Source organism: Lissotriton vulgaris, chromosome 7 (assembly GCF_964263255.1).
Source record: "Lissotriton vulgaris chromosome 7, aLisVul1.2, whole genome shotgun sequence".
NCBI classification, from domain to species: domain Eukaryota; kingdom Metazoa; phylum Chordata; class Amphibia; order Caudata; family Salamandridae; genus Lissotriton; species Lissotriton vulgaris.
In genome coordinates, this window is record NC_141695.1 from 1,628,481,363 (window position 1) to 1,628,491,612 (window position 10,250).

A 10,250-nucleotide genomic window follows, 5' to 3' on the forward strand; every position below is an offset into this window, starting at 1 on the left:
ATGAGGGGGTTAATTTTGCCATAGAAAGTATGATTAGTGCTTCAGAAAGAAAAATTAGGGGTCATTTTGAGTGACTTCTCAAATCCTCTTCTATTTCATTAAAAAAATTCTGACATGCAGACTGAAACATGCACTTTGAATACCAGCAGCAGACGTCCCTGGTGAGCAGTAGCTTTACTACAGTGATCTAATGAGCAACTAGAGTGCTAACATTCAGAATTTATGGCAAATGTGTGACACATCTGAATGCCTTCTTGATGGAACCAAAGTAAACAAGCATTGAAAATGCAATAGATCTCGCCCTCATTTAAGTTAAAGCCATTCTGTTTGTAATGAGGTGGCTTTTTAGCTTTGCTTTTATTAGTGTTTTTTCAACTTTCATGTAAATAACATGCATCTGTATGCATATAAGTATATGTATGCATGCATTTATGTGTGTATTTATATAGATATACAGATGATATATGTTTATATATGTATGTATATATATATATATTCACTGAAAAAACCATAGGCTATAGACCATATATAGTTAGGAATTAGCATTTACAAAACCTTGAAAATTCACTGAAAAAACCATAGGTTATAGACCATATATAGTTAGGAATTAGCATTTACAAAACCTTGAAAATTCACTGAAAAAACCATAGGTTATAGACCATATATAGTTAGGAATTCGCATTTACAAAACCTTATTTTACTCACACAAAACCATTGAAATTCCATATATAGTTAGTTGCACTAACTATATATCGCGCACCCGCAATCCACTGCTGATGATGTCACATATTACATCATTCATGACATGGTCAGTGACATCACTGATGACATCACTGATGACATCTCAAATGACATCACTGATGACAACATCCAGTGACTGTATGTTTCTGTAAAGTTAAAATATGTCTTACATATTGAAGAATGAGTGGATGTATAAGTGTCTGGATGAAGGATTTAGTAGGTGCATGACTGACTGTATGAGTGAGTGATTAAATGTGTCTCACTGAGTGCATGGGTTAGTGACTAAACTGTCTTAATTTGTGCATCATTATGTCTGTTGTTCTGTAAACTGTTGCATGTGTTGATAAGTAGCTATATGAGTAACTATATGGGTTATTGATTGGTTGCCCAAGTATTTGTATGGGAGACTGAGTGTGTGTGTGGGTGGCTGGGAGGTGTATGACTCTGTGCATAGATGTGTGAGCAGTTGATACACTAGATGTATGGTTTCAAAAGTGCATGTGGAAACAGCTGTATGGGCGGTTGACTGTGTGCATGAGTGTATTGGTGAGTGAATGGATATCTCAGGGCTACATGTCAAAGTAAGTACATATGTAAAACACATTACATGTGAGAGTTGACATATATAAATAACTGTGCATAAGAGCCAGTGAATGTGTGAGTGGCTGTATGGATCATTGTGAACTTGTATCAGGGATTGTATAAGAGAGTAAATATGTGTTAGTATATGTTTGAATAAGTAAAGTTTGTATAACTGTATAGTTGAGGAAATGGAGGTGTGATTGATTCTTTGCATGACTGACTAGGTGTGTGAGTAACTCCATGGATGAGTGACAGTCTGTGAGTGTCTGTTTACACTGATTGTATCTAAAGTTATATTAGAGTCTGAAGAGGTTCATCGTATTATCACATGAATGATATCATCAGTGATGTGATCAGTAATGTCAAATGAGATGTCATCAGTGATGTCATCAGTGATGTCATTTGAGATGTCATCAGTGATGTCATTTGAGATGTCATCAGTGATGTCATCAGTGATGTCACTGACCATGTCATGAATGATGTAATATGTGACATCATCAGCAGTGGATTGCGGGTGCGCGATATATAGTTAGTGCAACTAACTATATATGGAATTTCAATGGTTTTGTGTGAGTAAAATAAGGTTTTGTAAATGCGAATTCCTAACTATATATGGTCTATAACCTATGGTTTTTTCAGTGAATATATATATATATATATATATATATCCCGCTCCAGAAATAAGTCACAGGCCCTCTCAGGGGTAATCCTTCTTCAGATTTATTAGCACAGATAACAAAACAAACCAGTTTCAGTGGTATGCCTTCCTCAGTGTTGGCGGCCGCCACGTTTTTGCCTCATTAGATACATTGTCATACACAGTAATTGGAAGTCAGGCAGAGCATCATAACAAAGGTCAGGCATAGAAACTATATGAACCTCCTTACTTGAGTGGTGTGTTACATCATCATTACATAAATTGAACGTGAGCCCCCTCTGTGAGCACCTCTCATTCAAGGCCTGCATACCCAGACTGTTTAAATGGCGGAACAACATTAAATACCTCACCTCGTTGATGCAGCGGAATTCTGCAAGCATGCCTGTATGGGCAAAACACACAAGATGATGGACGGAATGTTGCACAATGGCAAAACATTCACCCCCATCATCTGTATAGGCAGCACCTCCCCCAGGAACATACCTCTGCTAACTTCGCTGGGCATGGAAACTATGTGTCCCACTGTACTTGCGTGGTGTTTATGACGATGTATTTAATGAGGCAAAACGTGGCGGCCACCTACACTGAGGAAGGCGTACCACTGAAGCGCGTTTGTTATGTTTAATTTGTTCTTGGAATGGAGTTTGCATCACTTTGGCTCCTTTCCTTCCAAGTTGGGCACAGGTTAGCTTCACTTTATGACAAGAGAATACCCTACCTTACCATTAATGTCTCCCTCTCAGCTATCTCTGGACATGAGCCTGTAGGACTCCTTCACCTGCAGACTCTTGGAGGGAGCCTACCTCTAGTGCCAGGATATTTCTCAACCTTCAGTGTCAATATGACTCTTCGTTCTGGCCTGCAGGCCTTCGGTACCAACCTCACTCTGAAAGAACTCTTCGCCAGGCTGGCTAGGGTGTTGAGCTTGAGTTTGATTAAAAGAATCTCGAAGGGTGTAATTTATAGGAATACAAAAACTTGGTGCAGTTCTGTTTCCCGCTGTTACTTCCCAGACTGCCTCACATTATATATTGTATGAGATGGAGATGTGAAAGGCTGTCCTCACTCTTTATCATTCTCTATAGTTCCAGTGTCTTATTGGAAGCCTCAACAGGCCATCTGACACCTACCATCGCATGAAGGATCCACTGCTTCATGGGTGAAGCAGTAATCAATGTACCAAGGCTTGGCCCTAATTATGCCAGTGGCACAATGGCTTCCAAAGCCTTATTTCAACCCCATTAAACAAATAGGATGCCTTGGTGCGTGATAGACTTTGAATGTGCATAAGAATTTGTTGTAGGCCGTGCAGAGAAAATCAAAATTAAATGAAATAGAAGGGGGCAAATACTCCAAGCCACAATTTCCACCCATTGCTTTCTTTCTGACTACATCACAGCTGTCCCTCTGTACACAACAAATAGTAACTTCCCATTTCTTAAGACAGGAGACTAGAGAAGGTGAAAAATGGTTTGGCAAGTGGTATTTGCTTGGCTTATCGACATTTAATTATTATTCTTTTGCATGCTGTTGCCTTTTTTGTTGATTTTCATATGCAATTCTGGATTTACACCTTAAACCTTCTCCTCTCTTCCTCCTTATATCCTCACTGGCCATCGATGAATTAGACCTTCATTTCGCAAAATCTCTGATGGTTTATGTGTTGAAGTTGATACCTGAACTGTCCTCCTGCTGTTGAAGCATATTGCCTGATGTGGGAATCCTTCAAATTTGGTGCCATTGTCAATCACTGTTCCTGATGTTGAAGTGCATCGGATTAAACGACTTCTCTTTTACCCAGATTTGTTGCTTTTTCTTTCTGTTGTGCCTGTCTGCCATGTCTGCTGAGTAATGGAATATCTCCTTGATTTAGTGGTATTGGATAGAATTGTTATTGTAGGAATGTGAAATATATTTAGTCATAGCTTACTGGAAGGCAGTTGAATCGGCCACTTGGGACATGAAGATGTACATTCTTTCTCACATTTATGGGTAGATTAAAGTGCTTCTTCATTAACACATCCATCTCTTCTCAATCAATATTGCTGACAAGCAAACCACACAAAGCCTATGCTACCTGCTGCTCGCTGTAGTTTCTGTTGTGGGATGTTTTCATGATGGCAGATATGGTTTGACTTTACTTCTAGCTCAATCCCTTATACAGTATGACTTCCTCTAACTCGTTAGTCCATGGGGTTGTCAAACTCTCTCTTTCTGGTTGCCTCAGTTTTCTGCCTTTTAAGTGGTGCTTGTAAATATGCACCATCAATGAGGAGAGTCCATTACTTCCTATGCATGATAACATAGACAAGACAAGGCACGTGCCAGACACATTTTCGCAAAAAACACAGTTGATGGACAGAATGTAGAACAATGTCATACATTCACCCCAATACAAGGATCTGGGCCTAAATCATTCGTTTTTTTGCACTCCACACCACCCTGGGTTAGACACTGGCTATATGCAAATCAGCTCTGACCCTGTGCCTCATGGGAACAGTCCAGTCCGAACTACCAAGCCATGTCTTTCCCAGACCGGAATCAAGCATCCAAGGACCGGTTTCTGGCTATCAGCCTTCATCAGCCTGGATAGCTTGACTCCAGTGGTGTGGAGAGCCTGGGACTCACGTCTGAGTATACCCAGCACACTCGGGGTGAAAGTTGCAAAAAAAACAGTTGATGGACAGAATGTAGAACAATGTCATACATTCACCCCAGTACAAGGATCCGGGCCTAAATCCATCGTTTTTTTGCACTCCACACCACCCTGGGTTAGACACTGGCTCTATGCAAATCAGCTCTGACCCTGTGCCTCATGGGAACAGTCCAGTCCGAACTACCAAGCCATGTCTTTCCCAGACCGGAATCAAGCATCCAAGGACCGGTTTCTGGCTATCAGCCTTCATCAGCCTGGATAGCTTGACTCCAGTGGTGTGGAGAGCCTGGGACTCACGTCTGAGTATACCCAGCACACTCGGCTGAAAATTGCAAAAAACACAGTTGATGGACAGAATGTAGAACAATGTCATACATTCACCCCAGTACAAGGATCTGGGCCTAAATCCATCGTTTTTTTGCACTCCGCACCACCCTGGGTTAGACACTGGCTATATGCAAATCAACTCTGACCCTGTCCAGTCCGAACTACCAAGCCATATCTTTCCCAGACACATTTTCAGCAGCACAAGTACCTCGAGGGATTCTGACTGCCTGTTCTCTTTTAGTAGACAAAACAGACACACATCTGATTGGTATATGATCTAACAAGATGGCAAATCGTATACCACGCGACAGTGGGCTGTCCTCCATATTGGGAGATAGTTTCCTGCCTGTTGAGATCTCATTCCCCAGAGGGAATCCTCCGGTGCAGCGGGTGCACTTTCAGACAAGATGAATGCCCAGTGTGAAGTCTTTCTTTGCCCGTTCACCGTTCATTTTTCAGAGACAACCGCCTGAGGCATGACTTTTTGTTCTACAAGCCCAGGTGTGCCCCGATGGGTCTCGCAGAGGTGATATGTACCAGAAGGATTGCTGTGAATAAATAGGCTCTACCAGGGGTCTACCAGTAGTTACCAAACGTCAAAATGATCCTAGAAACCACCACTTAGGTGGCAGAGTAGAACTTTCCCCATCTATACAAACTCTAAAAGACTGCCAAAATCGAGAACACAACAGGCTGGTTAATCACTGCAGGTCAATATGCAGCTACCTCTGGTTGCCTGATCAGCCATCACATCTCAATGGATAAGAATCCAACACTACAGTGTCATCTTCGTTTGGGAATGTTATGCAGTAGACGCATCCTTAGTACTGTCTACACCATGTGCTGGTGCAATGCGTGCAAGATGAGAGCACCCTGTAGGGTTGCAAAGAGTACTGAATTGTTTATGAGTAAAAAACACGAGGACCATTACTCTGTTAGACATCACCTTGTCCTTAATCCCAGCGGTTTTAGGTATCAATTTCAACACTGTTACAATCCATGTACATTACTTTCAAGGACTTGACCAATTTTTAGGGCATCTCTGCAGTGGCGGCCGACACAATGAAGGAGTGGTGGGGCGGGTGGAGGAGGTGGGGGGAGGTTGATAAATGAAAAAACCACTTACTTGAAGCTGCCGGCAGCATCGCTCCTCACGCCTTGGTGTTCTGCTGCTTCTGGGTCCCAGCAGACACTGGGAGAGCAGCAGAGACTATCTGTGCAATCCCTGCACTGCTCTCATGTTCTGAGAGCAGTGTGGGATTGGCCTGAGTGGGCTGGTTTGACGCTCTGCTCGGGACAGGGAGTCTGTGCTGTATCTCCAACCCGGATGTTCAATACAGCTCAGTAGGAGAAACCTAAGTGAGCATGTGTGTTTGGTCAGCCGGAGGTGCAGGCCAAGCACACCTGCACACTTTTTAGTGCACAAACCAGTCCTTCTCCCCCTCCCATGGCCCGGCACCACTCCTCCCTGCACACGCTGGCTCAGACACGGGAAACAAAAAATAAAACGATGATAGTATATCGTTTTATTTTTCACCTGCTGGCTCTGAGCCAGTGGGGCGTTTTTGAAGCATCATCTGTAGTCCTCCAGCAGAGGCATAATATGATGAGTAGCAGGAGATGGTAATTAGATAGGAAAATATTTTCAATATCCACGTTTTTGATAAGGGCGACGTGTGGGCAGACTGCTGACCTGCATGGTGCGACATTGAGAATTATGGCCCCCCATGCAAACTTGAGACCTTCATGGAACAGCTTACACATAATCTCATGAATCTGTCTGTGTTGTTAAATCCTTTAACAATAGTGTAAAGCTAAAGACTAGGAATCAGAGAAAATCCCACAACTCTAGTTCTATTTCAGATTACGGGAACATTGGGAATTTTGCCCACATATGTGGGTACAGCAGCCAATACTAAGTCAAGAGATGCAGCCTAATGTCCTGAGCTGCCAACTTTGGATCTAAATCCCAGCGTCAGCTCAACATCTTGTGATCTTAGACAAATCACTTAATCTCTCTGTGTCTAAAAAAGCAATATTTTGTGTAATATGATCTGGTACTCATGTAAAGCACTCTGATGCATTTGGTTCATGTTTGCCTGATATAAAACTGCACAAATAAAAAACGACAGGGCGCCAGGAACAGGGACTGCTACCCTCTTTGCTATCCATCCACCCCACCCCTATTTTGCCAATATAATGTTGCATGTTCTTCTGTTTTTCATCAGTACCTGCCACTTTTTGAACCAAGACCACAAATTCCACCCCTCCCCCTTGCTGTTGACAGAAAAGTCTTGATCGCTGGATGGTCATTGCATTTAAAAAACAAAAAAGCTCTTTCTTCCCTTTTTAACATTTATTTAGCTCTTATTACCCCTGACATGAGTAGTAAGCACTATATAAATGCAATCAAAATTTGGGATGTTTGCCTTGTGTGATTGGAAGCACAGGAAGATGGCAGAGATTGCCTCTAAAGTGCAGGTGGGCTCTCACATATGAGTATTAATGGGCAAGCATTATCGCTCTTTAAAACAGATGTTGATAAGTACAGTGTGAGAAGTTGGCATGGTATAAGCTATCCACTAATTAAAGTGGGCACCCTGTACCAGTCCAAACTACCATTATGGTGATTTAAGAGGTCAGAGACAACATTAGAACACTATCCTAGTGGTAGCTGTGGAGAGCAGCCTTCAGGCTTAGTCTTGAAGGAATGTTAAGCAGCTTGTTTTATCAGAATGCAACCTTTTCGTACTGGTTAAATTAAAGGAGACTTAATCACAAAAAGTACTCCCCATATACCTTAATCGTATTCCACAATTATTGTTTTGGATGAATCCTGATCAAACAGTGATGGGAAATCCCTATGTGAAGCTACGAATAGTATGCCTCTAGGAAGTGGGAAAGGAAGCAAGTCCTTTTGCTAATTATACCCTCACACACCTTAGTGGTGTCATGCTTCATCTTTGGGTCACCCTGACGCCTAAAAGTCAGGGTGGGCTCAAGCATATTTCAGGGAGCTCTTGGAGAAGTCTTTGGCCAGGGAGAATAAAGATAAAAAATCCATAGGCAGATCCCAGTTTTCCTTTGGTATATTATGGTCCTAGGACCCTAGGGCCAACATCTTTCAGTCTGCTTGAGCCCCTAGAGGGTGCTGGACTTTCTTCAGGGCGATGACGTAGTACCCCCTGGAATTAACAATAGTGAGGGAATTTCCCTATACTATTTATAATAAGGGCAAATAGTTGCCCCTTTTCCTATTATTTATTTTTGATCACTCCATCTGTGGAAAGATAGAAAAGAACAAAACCAGACCTAGGGTAGCGTTCTTTTACCAATTGTTATTTCACGCTGTGAGTTGTGCCGCTGCCACGAACACAACATCCAACACACTTATTCGGTGTCTGTAAAACAAATATGTTCAACTTTACCACACTCCACTATGTGGTTAAAAATGTGTAGTGGCGACAATTTGTCGCATCCTGCCAGTAACTGCATACTAGTGCGTGTAAATCACTGTGAGACATCGTGTCATCCACTCAAAGCGGCAACCACTGCTATCATTCGCCGTGAAACTCATACACCCAGAACAATCAACTTTCAAACCTTACTCCATTGTGGGAGAGGTTGTACTTCACGTGGGACCTCACAATATGCTGGGGTAGCCCTGTAGTCACACCCTATTGCATAATAGTTGTAAAAAGGCCACCATATAGTCATATTTGTGCATGAAACAAAAATAAAGGTGAGAAACAAAACAAAACAAAGCATCAGGTTAATATTAGTAGTATATGTCCTCCGTTCAGGAGAGAATTACACTCGTACCTGCATTCTGCAACCATGCTCATAGTTACGCCTCCAAGGGTCCTGCCCCATAGTGTATCCTATTTGGTGTGGGTCCGACCGGCTCTTCGCTATAAGTGACCGGAGCGAGATGATTAAGACGAATCACACAAGCGCGGAAGAGGCTGGGATGGATAAGCCTACTTCCGGGGTCGCGTACTGACTGCGTCACAGGGAAGTGTAGTCCCCTGTATTCTATATCATGCATGTGTATGTTCGGTACTAGAATCGGAAAGCAGTAATGTCATAAACCGATCCGTGGTTACAAGTATAAGATCCAGGGTTTTAATACACTGGCTGTTGTACTCAGGTGCTAACATATTAAAAAAAACTGGCCCCAGTCTACGTTAAGAGAGACAGGGCTAGATATGCTCATTGTACGGGCCACGTACTGGCTGTGTGACGAGGCCACTGGGTATGCTGGGAAGTTTGGTTCCCAGTGTACCGCATGACTTTTTTTACGTGTCACAACGGAACGTGTCAATATTACTAAATACCATTACATTCTATTAAGAGGTTACAAACTTTATAACAAGGGCTTCAATGGTGGTAATTCTGGGGTCGCTTTAAACTGGGCAGAGGCCAGACTAATGACAAGTAGTCCTGTGTCTATGTTGCCTAAGCTCATGTATCAATACTATTCCTGTTGTACCGTATTATGTATCTGCCTATACCGTAGCCCAATCGGGGTGTGTCAGAGCTAGGGTTCAAAATCTACAGCTAGGCACTTTGCAAAAAAAGGGTCAGTTTTCACTATGAAAATGTGGTGTGTCCACGTTACGTTTTGGGCCATTGTCCGTCCGGGCTCTAGGCCTAACCAAACAAGGGAGGTACCTTTTTTCTCTGAAGACTTTGGGGTATGCAGGGTGGGTTCAATTTTGTGGATCCACGCAGATTCCAGAGGTTTCCACCACAGAAATGTGAGGAGAATTTGTTTTTTTGGACAGATTATGAGGTTTGCAAGGGATTCTGGGTAATAGAACCAGAAGAGAGCCAGGAGAGAGCCAGTCAAGTCACCCCATCCTGGATTTCCCTGAGTGTCTAGATTTTAAAAATATATAGGTTTACTAGATTTCCCTAGGTGCCTGCAGAGCTAGGGTTCAAAATCTACGGCTAGGCACTCTACAATTTCACTGTAAAAATAAAGTGTGTCCAGTTGCATTTTGAGCCGTTTCCTGTCACGGGCACTAGGCCTACCCACACAGGTGAGGTGCCATTTTTACAGAATTGTAGAGCAACTGTTATTACCTATTGACTTTCCATGCATTTCTGCCTTCCAAATGAAAGATAATGTGTAAAAAAGAAGTCACTTTGAAAAATGTCCTATAATTCTATTCTAGTGTGGGTACTCACAATTTTGGAAATGTGCAAATATCTACTGTTTCTAAACTTTATATTTTGTTCAAATTTCAAAAATACATAGGTGTCTTTCATACCGATTTTTCC

The 10,250-nt window shown here is 42.4% G+C and overlaps 1 protein-coding gene across 1 annotated transcript in view; it reads left to right on the forward strand.

Annotated features, from left to right (window-relative positions):
* LOC147706150 (uncharacterized) overlaps positions 1–3,777 on the forward strand; it is a 62,452-nt gene extending 58,675 nt beyond the window's left edge. The window contains exon 5 of the mRNA XM_086928415.1: positions 3,610–3,777. The gene's annotated coding sequence lies outside the window, so the exon portion shown is untranslated. The remainder of the gene's footprint in view (positions 1–3,609) is intronic.
* Positions 3,778–10,250: the final 6,473 nt, after the last annotated feature.